The sequence below is a fragment of the Stenella coeruleoalba genome (genome assembly GCF_951394435.1).
Source record: "Stenella coeruleoalba genome assembly, chromosome: 10".
NCBI lineage: Eukaryota > Metazoa > Chordata > Mammalia > Artiodactyla > Delphinidae > Stenella > Stenella coeruleoalba.
The window spans coordinates 56366818-56385602 of NC_137156.1; the positions used below are offsets into that span (position 1 = coordinate 56366818).

The 18785-nt window shown below is 43.0% G+C and overlaps 1 protein-coding gene across 1 annotated transcript in view; it reads left to right on the forward strand.

Moving 5' to 3' along the window:
- Positions 1 to 18785, forward strand: part of DCLK3 (doublecortin like kinase 3) — a 47282-nt gene that overhangs the window by 11305 nt on the left and 17192 nt on the right. The window lies entirely within an intron of this gene.

Genomic DNA, 18785 nt, shown 5'->3' on the forward strand with positions numbered 1-18785 from the left:
TAACCACAGCTAGAGAAGCCAGAGCTGCCAAGGTCTACCCCCATCAAGGCTCGGAAGGCAGCAGTCTTTGTGGAAATATTTGTAAAGGATGCTCTCAAAAAGCCTAGATGCAGCAGTCGGTCTGTTTGAGTGAACCACCTAAGTTTCTGTGCACTGAGATTGGCTTCTTAATAGAAGAGCTGTAGGCTTGGTGCTGCCGTTGTCAATCTGATTTAACCACGAGGGACTGAATGCTTACTATATGCAGGTGACCTTCTGCCTGCCATCTTGCTATGGTCTTTGTAGCCATCCTGGGAGGTGGGGCTGGTGGTGGCCATGCAGGCTCCCATGGCAGTGAGGACCACGAGGTACTCTGACAGCAGAGGTGTAGGCGAGGCCCCCCTTGACTCTGGCACTCAGGGTGGATATTGGGGCCGCTGGTAGAGCTTTACGGAACCTGTTGGATGCAGTCAGGGTCTTGGCACTGCGATTTCCCCTACTTTCCAATGAGAGGAAAACCAAACCCGGTTTTAATTCCCTAAAGGAAGAAAAGTTTGTACCTTAATCTGCTTTCCCCTAGCATCACTCTTCTTTGTTTGGAATCTTAGTTAACTTCAGGGAGTTGTTTTTTTAGATCATCCTGTCTACGGGGATATCAGGGACGAGCTCACTTGTTTATTGCCAGCTTCAGGAGCACTGGGTGACTATTTTACCAAGTTGGGATGCTGGATGGCTTAATAACTGGAGTAAAGCTAAAGTGAGGCTGCTTTGCGTAGGTATTGTTGCCTGTTGAGGAGTCTGCGTCTGGCTCCATTTCCTCTGGATGATCCCTTGAGCTTTGCTTTATTCCATGGTTACAAATGACTCCCCCAAACCTGTCTGAACCATTGCTCCAAAAGATTCAGGATCTGTGGAAGAATTCTTTCAGTTCTTACTAACTAGCCGTGCGGCCTTGGGCTAATTGCTTACTCTCTCTGATCAGCAGTTGTATCTAAAAATTGAGGGTGTTGGGCTACTGGCCCTTTCAGGTCGAACACGCAAAGATTTTCACCCACACAGCCTTTGCGTCCAACACACGGGTGCTTCTTAAGATCCTCCTTTGCATCTTTCTTAGATTGGATCCATGGCATTACTTTTGTTTACAAAGGATGCATATTTCCACGTAAGCAATTTATCGGTAAATCCAATCAATCATGTAATGACCACGCCTTAAATATTTATGTAAAGTTCTTCCTCAGCCTGGTGTATCTGAACCTCAGCTACTTAGGGTATTTATTTCTTCTTGAGTGAACTTTGATAATATGTATCTTCTTGGGATCCATCCATTTCATTAAGTTGTCTTATTTATTGGCTCAAAATTATTCATCATGTTCCTTTATTATTTTACATGAGCAGCCCCAGTGTTTTCCAAATGTGTCACTTCTCCTGAATATGAATGAAAACTATGTATATTTTTGTAACAGTTCCTCTTAAATTGTTTTACTCGCTTGCTATTTAATTATATTGTACGTGGAGGTTGTCTTAACCAAGAAGTCAGAATCGTTTAAAAACCACTTTCTAAAGAATCCACAAGCTCTTTGCCTCCTCTGTCCTTACAATAATGGCAGAGTTTTGTTTTTTGGTTTTTTCCACACCGCACAGCATGTGAGGTCTTAGTTCCCCGACCAGGGATTGAACCTGAGCCCGTGGCAGTGACAGTGCAGAGTCCTAACCACTGGACTGCCAGGGAGGTCCCAATAATGGATAGTGGAGCTCTGTGCCTGCCCCTCAGATAAGCATCTGATAATGAGGGGTGAGAGTCTGCAGGGAGGCACTGGCGGATGGTGCAAATATTCCAGGTGCCTTTATGTCAATCTAAGATCCGTCCAACCAAAGCACAGAGATGTAGAAATGAATGAGAAGTGCTCATCTCTCTACAAAAAAGATGATGGAGGAGTTTGCTTTCAGAATGATTTCTGCAGCCTCACCTATAGGGATGGAGTGTGCTACAGCTCTGTCTAGCCCAGTGCTTGAATGTTGTTGTGACACAGTCCCGTGGAGATCAGTAGGCTGGTGAAGACCTTGGGGTGCAATAATCAGACAGAAGAAGGAAAATAGGAAGCCTTGCGGGCATCAGGTCAGCTGGAGACAGGTCCCAAGGTGGGATGTACTTTAGTGCTCCCTCTCCAAATAAACACACCCCCTTGAGCCTCCCTGAACAGTACTGAGAAAGGCAAAACTCAGCCCACATCAAGGTTATTATGAATCTCTGATCTGTAACAGACAATTGGGATTAAAAGTCCATATCATAGGAAACCACAGCCCGGCCTGGGAGCCATGCCGTCTTGGAATTTTACTGAGTGAGTGGTGACATCCCAGGGATGCGATCGTGGGTGAGTTGGCAACTGTTGGGAGGAAACATTAAACCCAGGGGTCAGACCGAAAGAGAAGCTGTCCCCAGGGGAAGCCTCAGTCAAAGCAAACCTGTATCGGATGTCACAAAGGAGGACAACGTGAGGGACAACAGTGGCACACAGGGCAGCAAAAGCAAAAAGAGGAGCGTGCAGGCTTCGCATGATGGAATAATCAGAAGGCGGGAGAAGGGTTCACCTGGAGGACCTGCAGTTGGAGAGAAGGTTATTGTCGTGGTCACTGGCATGTCCGAGGCCTCACCAGCCTGGGAGCAAACGAGGCCATGTTAATATTAATGCCCAGCGTGGAGTCCCAGCGGCCCTGCCTGCTCTCACAGGACCTCGGCCCAAGTCCTCAGAGTCCCCCGGGGAGGACGTCACCTGCGCTCAGGTGCACCGTGGCTCCTCTTCTTCCTCCAGTCATGATGTCCCTCCTCACTTCCCCTGGCCTTGCTGTCCCCTGGCTGCCAATGTGTCCCCAGGGCACCGCCTTGCCCCCTCCTGCTGCGCTGGGGAGGCAGGGGGCTGGTTCTCTGCTTACTCTGTTGTACCTCCGCATTTGGGTTCCAGTGCCTCGCACAGGCTTTCAAAACACATCTCCCTCAGCGTCCATCCTTAACCCTGTGTTCCAAGGCTTGGAGGGCAGGGCATAGATGCCAAGCTGTCCCCTCTTTTGTCATTGCCCCCGGGCCTGATCTCCTCCCAGGTGTCCGTTATACCTGGGAACAGAACATCTCCTTTGCCCCCTTTGCCCGCTCCCTTCCTGCCCATTTGGCAACTGGTGCAAATAGGTCCCAGCCCTGGGCCACTGGCTGCCTTGGATCCCAGTTTGGATTTGGTTGAGTCACACTGCCATGCTCTCGGGGTTAATCAAATGGATATGTACGAGTCCAAGGACCTTCTGATCCCTCCCGTTGTGCTCTGTATACTTTGGTTCCACTAACTGGTTTGATGAAGTAAGAGACAGTCCAAAGCAGTGCTCCTCAAACTTCAGTGTGCATCAGATCATCTGGAGATCTTGTTAAAATGCAGAATCTGATTCTGTAGGTCTGGAGTGGGGTCTGAAATCCTGCATTTCTAATGATCTCCCAGGGGATACCGATGCTGCTGGTCCACTCTGGGTAGTCAAATCCTTCATCGCTCCCTCCCCCGTTTCTGTTTGCTGTACTTGAAAGAAAACCGTTTGGCAAGGAAATCATGAGTGGATTTTGTGTTCCACCGCACGGGTGATGTCCTGTTTTGATTACCTATCACACATCGCTTATTCACATTATGAAAATAAAGATACTGTTTGTTATAACACTACTTTAGGGAATCGTTTATGGGCCGCTTTCAAAATGCTAATGGTTGACCAGCATTCCTGGAAGGATACTTGGAACTTCTCTCTATAGCTTAATTCTATAGCTTTGCTTCTCAAAGTGTGGTCCTTGGGCCTGCAGCATTGTATCACATGGGACCGTGTTAGAGCTGCAGAATCTCAGCCCCACCCTCGACCTGGACTGACTGAGTTGGGACCTGCACTTTAACGCGGTCCCCAGTGGTGTGTGTGCACATTAGCATTTGAGAAGCCCTGCCCTGTAGAACACGGTATATCGGAAATGGGAGGTGCTGGCTTTGCCACTTTAGCAGGATGCTCAAAGGAGGCAGGTGAGTGACAACAGGGAAAAGTTCATACTTCGGTCGTCAGTCCTTTTTGTCTTGGTGTGACCTGGGACATCTGGGGAGAGAGGAGAATACCTTCTGGCTTGCATGGAGTATGAAGATTCTTCAGACAAAATAAAACTAGCAGAGGAGGAAGTGGAAACTGTGATGTGATTATGAGATGGGTAGACTATGCAAGACCAGATCAGGGTGAGCGGAAAACTGAGGGAGGGAGGATGAGAATTATTGAGCGTGGTCAGAGATTAGCTTTGAAAACGAGGAACGACATGTAAGCTGGTTCACTTTAGAATCCCCTTGTAAACAACAGAAGCACTGCATAAAATGCATCACAATTTCAAGGTAGCTGGGACAGTAAAGGTCATCGTTAAATCAGCGAGGAGCTTAGAAAAAATGTATCAGGTATCTGTTGTAACAAGGACTGGCAAACATCCCTCACCGAGAGACCATAGAGGGCTCTTGTGCCAACATGCTGAGAGGCACTTGGGGAATTGGCATGAGAAGGTCAGCAGGTAAAAAACAACCCAAAACTGGGGCACTTCTGAGATGAGAACTGGAAAACGTCTTTTTAATTACTCTGTTTCGGATGGCTTGGTTGATGTCCTCCTGGTAATAAAGAAGATTAGGTAGCAATGACGTTAATTAGAGTGTCATCAGTGATGACAGACAATAAATAGCATGGCATTTCATTTTATTACCTTACCCTTGTTAATTTCCCCAGTTTTGATCAATACAGCCATTGGCCAGGCCTCCCAGTTATGAAACAGTAGCATTTTCGAGGCTTAGTAAAGGGCTGCGTTCCAATTTTTTATTCGTTTAGGAAATCCTCCTTGGGATGTTTGCATAATCAAATATAAGTTCGCAAATGTTTCTCCTGCCTCAGATTTGCATATGAGCAAAATGAGTTTGTTCCCAAACAAAGCCCTGGAAAAAGCCCAGGACAAATGATTACTCAGTGAAAAGGAAAATGATTTCAGCCAGTTCCACTCCATCTCCCACAGAAGAATGGAGGTGAATCGTCTCTTAGCACTGCCTACTGAGGCCATAAGTCTGGTGACACCATTAAGGAATGAAAGGTTGATAAAAGGGAAAGTATTTCAAGTGGAGCTTCCCTGCTAGGAAGGGGGATTACATGTCATTGGATGCATTACATTGACTTTTATTTGCCAGGCATTTTTGTGTTGTTGCATTGCATATTACCAGATGTTTTAAAACACCAATTTCCATTTCTTTTAATACTCAGGATTAGTAAATGCTTAAAGAGTGATTATGTATTATTTATATCCTATAGCAATTTGGGTGTGATTCTCCTATTTCTTTTTCTAGCATGTTATTATAGGAGCCAAGGCAAGAATTCCAAAGTGGATGCCGACCTTGGACGTAGTTTTTCTTTGTGGTGTAATTAGGCATATGGGTTATGGTTAAAAAATGACTAGGAAGGGACTTGGCTGGTGGTGCAGTGGTTAAGACTCCACGCCCCCAATGCAGGGGGCCTGAGTTCGATCCCTGGTCAGGGAACTAAATCCCACATGGCATGCCGCAACCAAGTGTTTGCATGCCACAACTAAGGAGGCTGAGTGTCGCAAATAAGGAGCCCGCCTGCTGCAACTAAGACCCAGCACAACCAAATTAAATAAATAAGTATATATATATATATATATATATATATTTAAATGACTAGGAAAATGTACACTTCCTTTGTTCTGATGAAAGAAGATAAGGAAAAGCTTCATTTTAGCAGTATATTTTCATTACTTTGTCTTGACCCTAAACTTGATGATTAGCAGCCTGAACAAAGGAATAATAAATGATTAGAAAAGAAACTGGGTTCATGTGATTTCCAGTCATTTTGGTAGCCTTTTCAGTGGAAAAACATAGAGATGACCGTTGTGAAACTGGGTTATGTTAATTCATCTGAATTGTGGTATCAGATAGGAGGCACAGTTGCTAGGAGCCAAACCCATTAGAGGTAATAACAGCAAAATGCTTATGCAGTAACTGAGCTTATTGGCTCACACCAGTCAGGTAATTCTAGGATCAGTGAACGTGAAGTTTCTCTCCCCACAGGAGCTGTATGCTTAGATCTGCCCAAGTGTTTCTCTTAATATCCTGTCCCTACTGGTTTTCTATTTCAGTCACTACATAAATGACAAATTCACCCTGCTGAGTCACATTTAGCATCGTGTACTCTTTGCCCTTGACATGTACGTGGATTTGGGGGAAAACCAAGGTTACAAGAGGTTGGAGAGGGAGAGGGAAGAAAATAAACACAGTCTGAGTGCCCACTCTGTGCTAAGCAGCAGGCAGGGGTGAGGTACCAAGTTTAGCCCATGTAGAAACTGAGGCTCAGAAATATCACATAATGTTCCCAAGGTCACACAGCTACTTAGAGCCTGGTAGGACCAGGATTTAAATTAGAGCTTCTGACCCCATGTTCACGTTCTTTGTGCAACTCTAAAATGAAGCTTTCACAAAACTCTGAAGAAATACACTGCTCTTCCCTGCCTTTATTAGCTGTTCTTGACAAATGCTACCTTGGCACATTTACTGGTAGTCAGTGGATGTCTGTGATCGTGTTTTCTGCAACGTTACTTGTTTCATCTAGTTAAGGTCTGTTGTGGGATGTCTACCAATGTGGAAACTAATGACACTCAATTATTTACAGGGAGAGCCAGAAGCCTGAGACATGATATATGTGCTGATGTTAGGACTGAAAACGGGTTTCCCAAATCTCATGTGCTTATCATATGTACTAGGACAGAGGAGGAGAGTTTGCATAATCCACAGTCTCTGCCTTTGGAGAGCCTGAGTTTAGTTGAGAATACTTACACCTTTGAAGATAAAGTAACAGTGAGCTGAGGTGTGCAAAAGGAAGGGTCTCAAGCATTCAAATGAAATGTTTCATGAATGAACAGAGAGTCAGACGAGGGAGCTCTGACTGTGAACTTGTGAAGTCAGGGAGGGTTTGGTGGTGGATACGGGTCTCAGGTCTTACATGATGGTGAGGCTCGGATGAGTGCGAGAGTGACGGTGGAGTCGGGTTGGGATGGGTGAGGGGCCGCTGGATGAGGGAGCGCCTTCCATGTCAAGGGTTTGGCCCTCAAAGCTGCTACTAAGGAGTCACCATAGGCTCTTGAGCAGAGGAGTGGCTTCGTGAAAGTTCTGCTGCATGCATGGGCTTGATGGGTGCTGGGGAAAAACCCTGTAGACATTTGTATTGGGGGCGTTTGAGGCAAAAGCAGCAGTATTGTCAGGTTGAGTCAATTTATGTTGCTGTACGAAATTAACCAAAAAATGATGCTACAAGAGCACCTTTTTCTGTACCCTTTCCTGGAAGCTGCTGGCTAGTGGCTGAGGACTGGGGATTAGGATGTTTAATTTTTACTATCTATACCTCAATTAACTATTTATTGTTGGTGTAGGGACACAGGAGGAGTTATTATCCTAGATCATGTTAGGTTGAGCCATATGAAATTTCCATATGAAAATTCCATATGAAATTTCCATATGAAATTTCCATGGGGTAATTGGTAGAACTACTGGTAATTTCATATGGTTCCACTTAATTGATTTTGTAAGTTGTTGTTGGAGACGAGTGGACACAGTCAGGTTATCTGGGTAGGTCCTGGGATAGCGCTGCTTACAGCCAGCCCCAGAGGCCTTGAGGGTGCCGTTTTCCTTGGGAGATGGGACTGTTCCTGGAGACTGAGCCCAGGGCCCCAGGGGCGTGCCAGGCTCTTCCTCTCCCTAATATTTGCTCTCCCTGCCTATGGACCAGGCATTCAGAATCTCCTGATTTTTTTTCTAAAGGAGAAAAATTTGCTCTGGACCAAGAACTTTAAAGGAGAAAGGAGGGCTTGTGGAAGAGAGGATAAAAATAATTGCATCTTGGGACTTCCCTGGTGGTCCAGGGATTAAGACTTTGCACTTCCACTGCAGGGTGTGTGGTTGGATGCCTGGTCGCAGAACGAAGATCCCGCAGGCCCTGCAGCGCGGCCAAAATAATAATAATAATAATAATAATAATAATAATAATAATAATAATAATTGCATCTTGAGGTTGTGTTTTCCCAGGACTCCCCAGTAGCACAATGCAGACAGAACCAGAAGTGCCATTCCTGTAGCTCCTAATTATGTTGGGAAGGAGAGGGACCGAGTTCTCACTCTGGCCCCAGATTACAGAGGCTTTAAGTGAGTTTGAGAACGCCTGGGCAGTGGGCTGCGCATGCGTGACGGTGGTGATAGAGGCTGAGCTGCACTGTCTTCACATCCTTTGTGTCCGCACCCTGGGATGGGGCCACTCCTGTGGAGCCTCTCTTGGATTCAGGGATGGAGTGTGCCCAGAGTGCTCTCCTAACCGCCGGGAATGAGGACAGCTTCTGAGCTAGGGTCTGCAGAAACTGGCTGGGCACAAGCATCCCAGAACGTGCCCATCCCTCCCCCCGACCACTGCCCTCAGACTCTGGGTACCACAGGGCCTAGTCATCTGTCATTACACTCAAACTGCACAGTTTCACTATTTGGGACCCTGAGGTCTCATCACGACTTGCCTCTTTTGTCCTAAGTCACCACTCAACATGTGACCCACAGTGTCTGTCCTGTTCCAGGAGGACTGGTGTGTGTCTCCTGACATCCCATCTTGGACCTCCTTTGGGCCCCTCCTGAGCCCCCTTCCATAAACTCTCCTGCATCCCTAGGGTATTCACAGAATGTTCCTTTGTCCTCCTGATTCTCCCCTGAACCTTCCCTGGAATAGAGAATTCTTTTCCCTTTCCTTAGCCTGACAAATATGTATTGAGGGTCCCATTCTGTGAGAAGCACCCTAAGGAAAACAAATGAGAAGACTTAGTCCCTTTGCACACATGCAGCTGAAGGTTACCTTCCTTGGCATCCTTCCTGTTTCCTGAGGAAACATGAACTAGTGTGACTGCTGGAGACCTCTCTTCTCCTCTCTCAGCATCAACCCTCTCAGCCAAAAATGGAGGCAGATCAGAGAGACTATGAGAAGAAAGGAACAACAGATGTACATAAATAAATAGTTTAGCTGTAAACAGGACTGGTAAGCTCCCTCAGCATGTGGGAAGATCAGTACCAGCCACCACTTGTCATCTAATCGGACACCTGTGTCTAGATGGAAATCATCTCAGAACAGATTGTATGTTATAATTAAAAACCAAAAACACATTCTGTGTCAATATGCTGGGCCAAATTGCCCATGCTGGCACAACTGGACTTTCTGCTACAATTCAAATGCACTTAAAAATTATCATTTTGGGGGAGACCTTCAAGATGGTGGAGGAGTAAGACGTGGAGATCAGCTTCCTCCCCACAAATACATCAGAAATACATCTACATGTGGAACAACTCCTACAGAACACCTACTGAACGCTGGCAGAAGACCTCAGACTTCCCAAAAGGCAAGAAACTCCCCACATACCTGGGTAGGGCAAAAGGAAAAAAAAAAACAGAGACAAAAGAATAGGGATGGGACCTGCGTCTCAGGGAGGGAGCTGTGAAAGAGGAAAAGTTTCCACACTAGGAAGCCCCTTCACTGGCGGAGACGGTGGGTTGCCAGGGGGAAGCTTCGGAGCCACGGAGGAGAGCGCAACAACAGGGATGCAGAGGGCAAAGTGGAGAGATTCCCGCACAGAGGATCGGTGCCGACCAGCACTCACCAGCCTGAGAGGCTTGTCTGCTCACCCACCGGGACGGGTGGGGGCTGGGAGCTGAGACTTGAGCCTCGGAGGTCAGATCGCAGGGAGAGGACTGGGGTTGGCTGCGTGAACACAGGATGAAGGGGGCTAGTGCGCCACAGCCAGGCAGGAGGGAGTCCGGGAAAAAGTCTGGAACTGCCGAAGAGGCAAGAGACTTTTTCTTGCTGCTTTGTTTCCTGGTGCGGGAGGAGAGGGGATTCAGAGTGCCGCTTAAAGGAGCTCCAGAGATGGGCGCCAGCCGCGGCTAACAGCGTGGACCCCAGAGACGGGGCATGAAACACTAAGGCTGCTGCTGCAGCCACCAAGAAGCCTGTGTGCAAGCACAGGTCACCATCCACACCTCCCCTCCCGGGAACCTGTGCAGCCCGCCACTGCCAGGGTCCTGTGATCCAGGGACAACTTCCTGGAGAGAACACATGGCGCACCTCAGGCTGTTGCGATGTCATGCCGGCTTCTGCCTCCGCAGGCTCGCCCCGCATTCCATACCCCTCCCTCCCCCCGGCCTGAGTGAGCCAGAGCCCCCTAATGAGCTGCTGCTTTAACCCCGTCCTGTCTGAGCGAAGAACAGACGCCCTCAGGCGACCTACACGCAGAGGCGCAGAGGCGGGGCCAAATCCAAAGCTGAACCCCAGGAGCTGTGCAGACAAAGAAGAGAAAGGGAAATCTCTCCCAGCAGCCTCAGGAGCAGTGGATTAAATCTCCACAATCAACTTGATGTACCCTGCATCAGTGGAACACCTGAATAGACAACAAATCATCCCAAAATTGAGGCAGTGGACTTTGAGAGCAACTGTAGACTTGGGGTTTGCTTTCTGCATCTAATTTGTTTTTGGTTTTATGTTTATCTTAGTTTAGTATTTAGAGTTATTGTTCTAGGGTCTGTCTGTCCGTTTTTTTGTTTTTGTTTTTTAGTATAGCTTTTAGTGCTGGTTATTATTGGTGGATTTATTTTTTGGTTTGGTTGCTCTCTTCTTTCTTTTTTTTTAATTAATTTTTTTATTTTTAATAATTTTTAAGTTATTTTTTATTTTAATAACTTTATTTTATTTTATTTTTTTCTTTCTTTCTTTTTCTGCTCCTTTTTCTTCTGAGCCATGTGGCTGACAGGGTCTTGGTGCTCCAGTGGGGTGTCAGGTCTGTGCCTCTGAGGTGGGAGAGCCGAGTTCAGGACATTGGTCCACCAGAGACCACCCGGCTCCACATAATATCAAATGGCAGAAGCTCTCCCAGAGATCTCCATCTCAACACTAAGACCCAGTTCCACTCAATGACCAGGAAGCTACAGTGCTGGACACCCTATGCCAAACAACTAGCAAGACAGGAACACAACCCCACCCATTAGCACAGAGGCTGCCTAAAATCATAATAAGTTCAGAGACACCCCAAAACACACCACCAGACACTGTCCTGCCCACCAAAAAGACAAGATCCAGCCTCATCCACCAGAATACAGGCACTAGTTCCCTCCTCCAGGATGCCTACACAACCCACTAAACGAACCGTAGCCACTGGGGGCAGACACCAAAAACAACGGTAACTTCAAACCCGCAGCCTATGAAAAGGAAACCCCAAATACAGTAAGTTAAGCAAAATGAGAAGACAGAGAAACACACAGCAGATGAAGGAGCAAGGTAAAAACCCACCAGACCAAACAAATGAAGAGGAAATAGGTAGTCTACCTGAAAAAGAATTTAGAGTAATGATAGTAAAGATGATCCAAAATCTTGGAAATAGAATGGAGAAAATACAAGAAATGTTTAACAAGGACCTAGAAGAACTGAACAGCAAACAAACAATGATGAACAACACAATAAATGAAATTAAAAATTCTCTAGAAGGGGGCTTCCCTGGTGGCGCAGTGGTTAAGAACCCACCTGCCAATGCAGGGGACACAGGTTTGAGCCCTGGTCTGGGAAGATCCCACATGCCGTGGAGTGACTAAGCCCGTGCGCCACAACTACTGAGCCCAAGTGCCACAACTACTGAAGCCCACGTGCCTAGAGCCTGTGCTCTGCAACAAGAGAAGCCAGAGCAATGAGAAACCCGCGTACCGCACGAAGAGTAGCCTCCGCTCGATGCAACTAGAGAAAGCCCGCGTGCAGCAACAAAGACCCAATGCAGCCAAAAATAAATAAATAAATTTATTTAAAAATATTCTCTGGAAGGAATCAATAGTAGAATAACTGAGGCAGAAGAATGCATAAGTGATCTGGAAGATAAAACAGTGGAAATAACTACCTCAGAGCAGAATAAAGAAAAAAGAATGAAAAGAATTGAGGACAGTCTCAGAGACCTCTGGGACAACAATAAACACACCAACGTTAGAATTATAGGGGTCCCAGAAGAAGAGGAGAAAAAGAAAGGGACTCAGAAAATATTTGAAGAGATTATAATTGAAAACTTCCCTACTATGGGAAAGGAAATAGTCAATCAAGTCCAAGAAGCGCAGAGAGTCCCATACAGGATAAATCCAAGGAGAAATATGCCAAGACACATATTAATCAAACTGTCAAAAATTAAATACAAAGAAAAAATATTAAAAGCAGCAAGGGAAAAACAACAAATAACATACAAGGGAGTCCCCATAAGGTTAACGGCTGATCTTTCAGCAGAAAAACTGCAAGCCAGAAGGGGTTGGCAGCACATATTTAAAGTGATGAAAGGGAAAAACCTACAACCAAGATTACTCTATCCATCAAGGATCTCATTCAGATTCGATGGAGAAATTAAAACCTTTACAGACAAGCAAAAGCTAAGAGAATTCAGCACCACCAAACCAGCCTTACAACAAATGCTAAAGGAACTTCTCTAGGCAGGAAACACAAGAGAAGGAAAAGACTTACAATAACAAACCCAAAACGATTAAGAAAATGGTAATGCGAACATATATATCGATAACTACCTTAAATGTAAATGGATTAAATGCTCCAACCAAAAGACATAGACTGGGTGAATGGATATAAAAACAAGACCTGTATATATACTGTCTACAAGAGACCCACTTCAGACCTAGGGACACATACAGACTGAAAGTGAGGGGATGGAAAAAGATATTCCATGCAAATGGAAACCAAAAGAAAGCTGGAGTAGCAATTCTCATATCAGATAAAATAGACTTTAAAATAAAGACTATTACAAGAGACAGAGAAGGACACTACATAATGATCAAGGGATCAATCCAAGAAGAAGATATAACAATTGTAAATATTTATGCACCCAACATAGGAGCACCTCATTACTTATCATAAGGCAAATGCTAACAGCCATAAAAGGGGAGATTGACAGTAACACATTCGTAGTAGGGGACTTTAGTGGGGTGCTAAAGATCATCCAAAATGAAAATAAATAAGGAAACACAAGATTTAAATGATACATTAAACAAGATAGACTTAATTGATATTTATAGGACATTCCATTCAAAAACAACAGAATACACTTTCCTCTCAAGTGCTCATGGAACATTCTCTGGATAGATCATATCCTGGGTCACAAATCAAGTCTTGGTAAATTTAAGAAAATTGAAATTGTATCAAGTATCTTTTCTGACCACACGCTATGAGACTAGATATCAATTACAGGAAAAAAATCTGTAAAAAATACAAACACATGGAGGCTAAACAATACACTACTACATAACCAAGAGATCACTGAAGAAATCAAAGAGGAAATCGAAAAATACCTAGAAACAAATGACAGTGAAAACATGACGACCCAAAACCTATGGGATGCAGCAAAAGCAGTTCTAAGAGGGAAGCTTATAGCAATACAATCCTACCTCAAGAAACAAGAAACATCTCAAATAAACGACCTAACCTTACACCTGAAGCAATTAGAGAAAGAAGAACAAAAAACCCCCAAAGTTAGCAGAAGGAAAGAAATCATAAATATCAGTTCAGAAATAAATGAAAAAGAAATGAACAAAGTAATAGCAAAGATCAATAAAACTAAAAGCTGGTTCTTTGAGAAGATAAACAGAATTGATAAACCATTAGCCAGACTCATTAGGAGAAAAAGGGAGAACACTCACATCAATAGAATTAGAAATGAAAAAGGAGAAGTAACAACTGACACTGCAGAAATACAAAGGATCATGGGAGACTACTACAAGCAACTCTATGCCCATAAAATGGACAACCTGGAAGAAATGGACAAATTCTTAGAAAAGCACAACTTTCCGAAACTGAACCAGGAAGAAATAGAAAATATAAACAGACCAATCACAAGCACTGAAATTGAGACTGTGATGAAAAATCTTCCAACAAACAAAAGCCCAGGATCAGATGGTTTCACAGGTGAATTCTATCAAACATTTAGAGAAGAGCTAACACCTAGCCTTCTCAAACTCTTCCAAAATATAGCAGAGGGAGGAACACTCCCAAACTCATTCTACGAGGCCACCATCACCCTGATACCAAAACCAGACAAAGATGTCACAAAGAAAGAAAACAACGGGCCAATATCACTGATGAACACAGTTGCAAAAATCCTCAACAAAATACTAGCAAACAGAATCCAACAGCACAGTAAAAGGATCATACACCATGATCAAGTGGGGTTTATCCCAGGAATGCAAAGATTCTTCAATATACACAAATCAATCAACGTGATACACCATATTAACAAATTGAAGGAGAAAAACCATATGATCATCACAACAGATACAGAAAAAGCTTTCAACAAAATTCAACACCCATTTATGATAAAAACTCTCCAGAAAGTAGGCATAAAGGGAACTTACCTCAACATAATAAAGGCCATATATGACAAACCCACAGCCAACATCATTCTCAATGGTGAAAAACTGAAACCATTTCCTCTAACATCAGGAACAAAACAAGGTTGTCCACTCTCACCACTGTTATTCAACATAGTTTTGGAAGTTTTAGCCACAGCAATCCAAGAAGAGAAAGAAATAAAAGGAATCCAAATCAGAAAAGAAGAAGTAAAGCTGTCACTGTTTGCAGATAACATGATACTCTACATAGAGAATCCTAAAGATGCTACCAGAAAACTACTAGAGCTAATCAATGAATTTGGTAAAGTAGCAGGATACAAAATTAATGCACAGAAATCTCTTGCATTCCGATACACTAATGGTGAAAAATCTGAAAGAGAAATTAAGGAAACACTCCCATTTACCATGGCAACAAAAAGAATAAAATACCTAGGAATAAACCTACCTAAGGAGACAAAAGACCTGTATGCAGAAAACTATAAGACACTGATGAAAGAAATTAAAGATGATACAAACAGATGGAGAGATATGCCATGTTCTTGGATTGGAAGAATCAACATTGTGAAAATGACTATACTACCCAAAGCAATCTACAATTCAATGCAATCCCTGTCAAACTACCAATGGCATTTTTTACAGAAGTAGAACAAAAAATTGCACAATTTGTTTGGAAACACAAAAGACCCTGAATAGCCAAAGCAATCTTGAGAGAAAAATGGGGCTGGAGGAATCAGGCTCCTGGAATTCAGACTATACTACAAAGCTACATTAATCAAGACAGTATGGTACTGGCACAAAAACAGAGATATACATCAATGGAACAGGATAGAAAGCCCAGAGGTAAACCCACACACATAAGGTCACCTTATTTTTGATAAAGGAGGCAAGAATATACAATGGAGAAAAGGCAGCCTCTTTAATAAGTTGTGCTGGGTAAACTGGACAGCTACATGTAAAAGAATGAAATTAGAACACTCCCTAACACCATACAGAAAAATAAACTCAAAATGGATTAAAGACCTAAATGTAAGGCCAGACACTATAAAACTCTCAGAGGAAAACATAGGCAGAACACTATGACATAAATCACAGCAAGATCCTTTTTGACCCACCTCCTAGAGAAATGGAAATAAAAACAAAAATAAACAAATGGGACCTAATGAAACTAAAAAGCTTTTGCACAGCAAAGGAGACCATTAACAAGATGAAAAGACAACCCTCAGAATGGGAGAAAATTTTTGCAAATGAAGCAACTGACAAAGGATTGATCTCCAAAATTTACAAGTAGCTCATGCAGCTCAATATCAAAAAAACAAACCAATCCAAAAATGGGCAGAAGACCTAAATAGACATTTCTCCAAAGAAGATATACAGATTGCCAACCAACACATGAAAGGATGCTCAACATCACTAATCATTAGAGAAATGCAAATCAAAACTACAATGAGATATCACCTCACACCAGTCAGAATGGCCATCATCAGAAATTCTGCAAGCAATAAATGCTGGAGAGGGTGTGGAGAAAAGGGAACATTCTTGCACTGTTCTTGGGAACGTAAATTGATACAACCACTATGGAGAACAGTATGGAGTTTCCTTAAAAAACTAAAAATAGAATTACCATATGATCCAGCAATCCCGCTACTGGGCATATACCCTGAGAAAACCATAATTCAAAAAGAATCACGTACCACAGTGTTCATTGCAGCTCTATTTACAATAGCCAGGACATGGAAGCAACCTAAATGTCCATCAACAGATGAATGGTTAAAGAAGATGTGGCACATATACAATGGAATACTACTCAGCCATAAAAGGAAATGAAATTGAGTTATTTGTAATGAGGTGGATGGACCTAAAGTCTGTCATACAGAGTGAAGTAAGTCAGAAAGAGAAAAACAAATACCATATGGTAACACATATATATGGCATCTAAAAAAAAAAAATTGGTTCTGAAGAACCTAGGGGCAGGACAGGGATAAAGATGCAAACGTAGAGAATGGACTTGAGGAAACGTGGAGGGGGAAGAGTAAGCTGGGATGAAGTGAGAGAGTGGCATGGACATATACACACCACCAAATGTAAAATAGATAGCTAGTAGGAAGCAGCTGCATAGCACAAGGAGATCAGCTCGGTGCTTTGTGACCACCTAGAGGGGTGGGATAGGGAGGGTGGGAGGGAGACGCAAGAGGGAGGACATATGGGGATATATGTATATGTATAGCTGATTCACTTTGTTATAAAGCAGAAACTAACACACCATTGTAAAGCAGTTATCCTCCAATAAAGATGTTAAAAAAATTATCATTTTTATCTTCTTTTTAAAGGAAGCATAAATGGCAGATTGCTGCACGTAGGATATGACATACGGATCCTGTGGGGCAACTTTAATAATTAACCACTCTCATGGTTTAACTGAATCCCACATTCTGTCATTTTCCTGTTTCCTTTCCTGACCTGGACAAGAAAAGGAGATTGAACCACTTTTGTCTCAAGTACAGTCACACCTTGGAGCTGTCGCAGGTTTGGTTCCTGAGCACTGCAATAAAGCGAATATCCCAATAAAGGAAGTTACACAATTTTTTGATTTTGCAGTGCATATTAAAGTTTTGTTTACACTCTAGTCTATTTGTTACACCATAGTCTATTAAGTGTGCAATAGCATTATGTCTTAAAAAACAATGTACAGACGGACCTAGAGAGTGTCGTACAGAGTTAAGTAAGTCAGAAAGAGAAAAACAAGTACCATATATTAACACATATATGTGGAATCTAGAAAAATGGTATAGATGATCTTATTTGCAAAGCAGAAATAGAGAGACAGGCATAGAGAACAAATGTATGGATACCAAGGGGGAAAGGGGATGGGGTGGGAGGAATTGGGAGATTGGGATTGACACCTGTACACTATTGATACTATGTATAAAATAGGGAACTCTACTTAATGCACTGTGGTGACCTAAATGGGAAGGAAATCCAGAAAAGTGGGGATATATATATAAGTATAGCTGATTCATTTTGCTGTACAGTAGAAATTAACAGAACATTGTAAAGCAACTATACTCCAACAAAAATTAATTAAAAAAAAGAAAGTATAAATTGGGAAAAAAGACAATGTACATACATTAATATAAAAATACCTTGTTGGTAAAAAATGCTAACCATCATCTGAGCCTTCAGTGAGTCATAGGAGTAACATCTAAGATCCCTGATCACAGATCACCATCACAAATATAACAATAATGACCAAACTTGAAATATTGTGAGAGTTACCAAAATGTGACATAGAGACACGAAGGGAGCAAATGCTATTTGGAAAAATAGCCGATAGACTTGCTTGACCCAGGGTTGCCACAAACCTTCAGCTGATAAAAAATGCAGTATCTTCAAAGCATAATAAAGTGAAACACAGTAAAATGAGGTAAGGCTGGGTACATTTGACCAGGAAATACAGAGTCTTGTTTTATTCATTTTATCAGGAAACACCATGAGAATGAACACATTCTCATTATTAATATAATATTAATATGACCTTGGTTTCTTTCTTTCCTTTTTTTAATACCAAAAGGAAAAACCATTTGGAGAAGACCACCTTGTCATGTTGGCCCATGAGTTCCTTTGCTACCAAAATGAAATGATCATACAAAAGAGATATTAAGATCATAAGGACAGGGGACTTCCCTGGTGGTCCAGTGGTTAAGACCCCGTGCTTCCAATGCAGGGGGCACGGGTTTGTCCCTTGTTGAGGAGCTAGGATCCGATATGCCATGTGGCAAAAAATTTGACATAAAGTAATTGCAAAAAAAAAAGGGAAATAAATTTGAACTGTAGAAATAAAATCTACATTTAAAAAAATCATAAGGACAATATTAATAACTGGCTATCACTGTGCCCTTTCTGTGTGTCAAGCACTCCTTCAAGTGAATCATAATCATTTTCTCATTTACTCTTCACAAAAATCCTGGGAGGAAGGTGTTATCATTCTCACTTCATAGATGGAAAAAAAAAAAAAAAAACGGAACGTGGGTAATTTGTCCAAGTTCACGCAAAGAATCAGTGGCCATGCCAGGATTCAAATCCATATCTGTCTCAAATTCTGTGATCATAACCTCTTCACATCTTGCCTCACCCTGAGTGCGTTGAAAGTCAAGCTGAGAAAACTGTTCTTGGCAAAGAAGTGGGTAAGATTTGGATTCTTTAGTGGTGAGGGGAAATCTGGAAGGCAATAGATACGTATAGGTTTGTGTGCCTGGGTCACTTTACTGTGTACCTGAAACTAACACAACACTGTGGATTAACTATACTTTA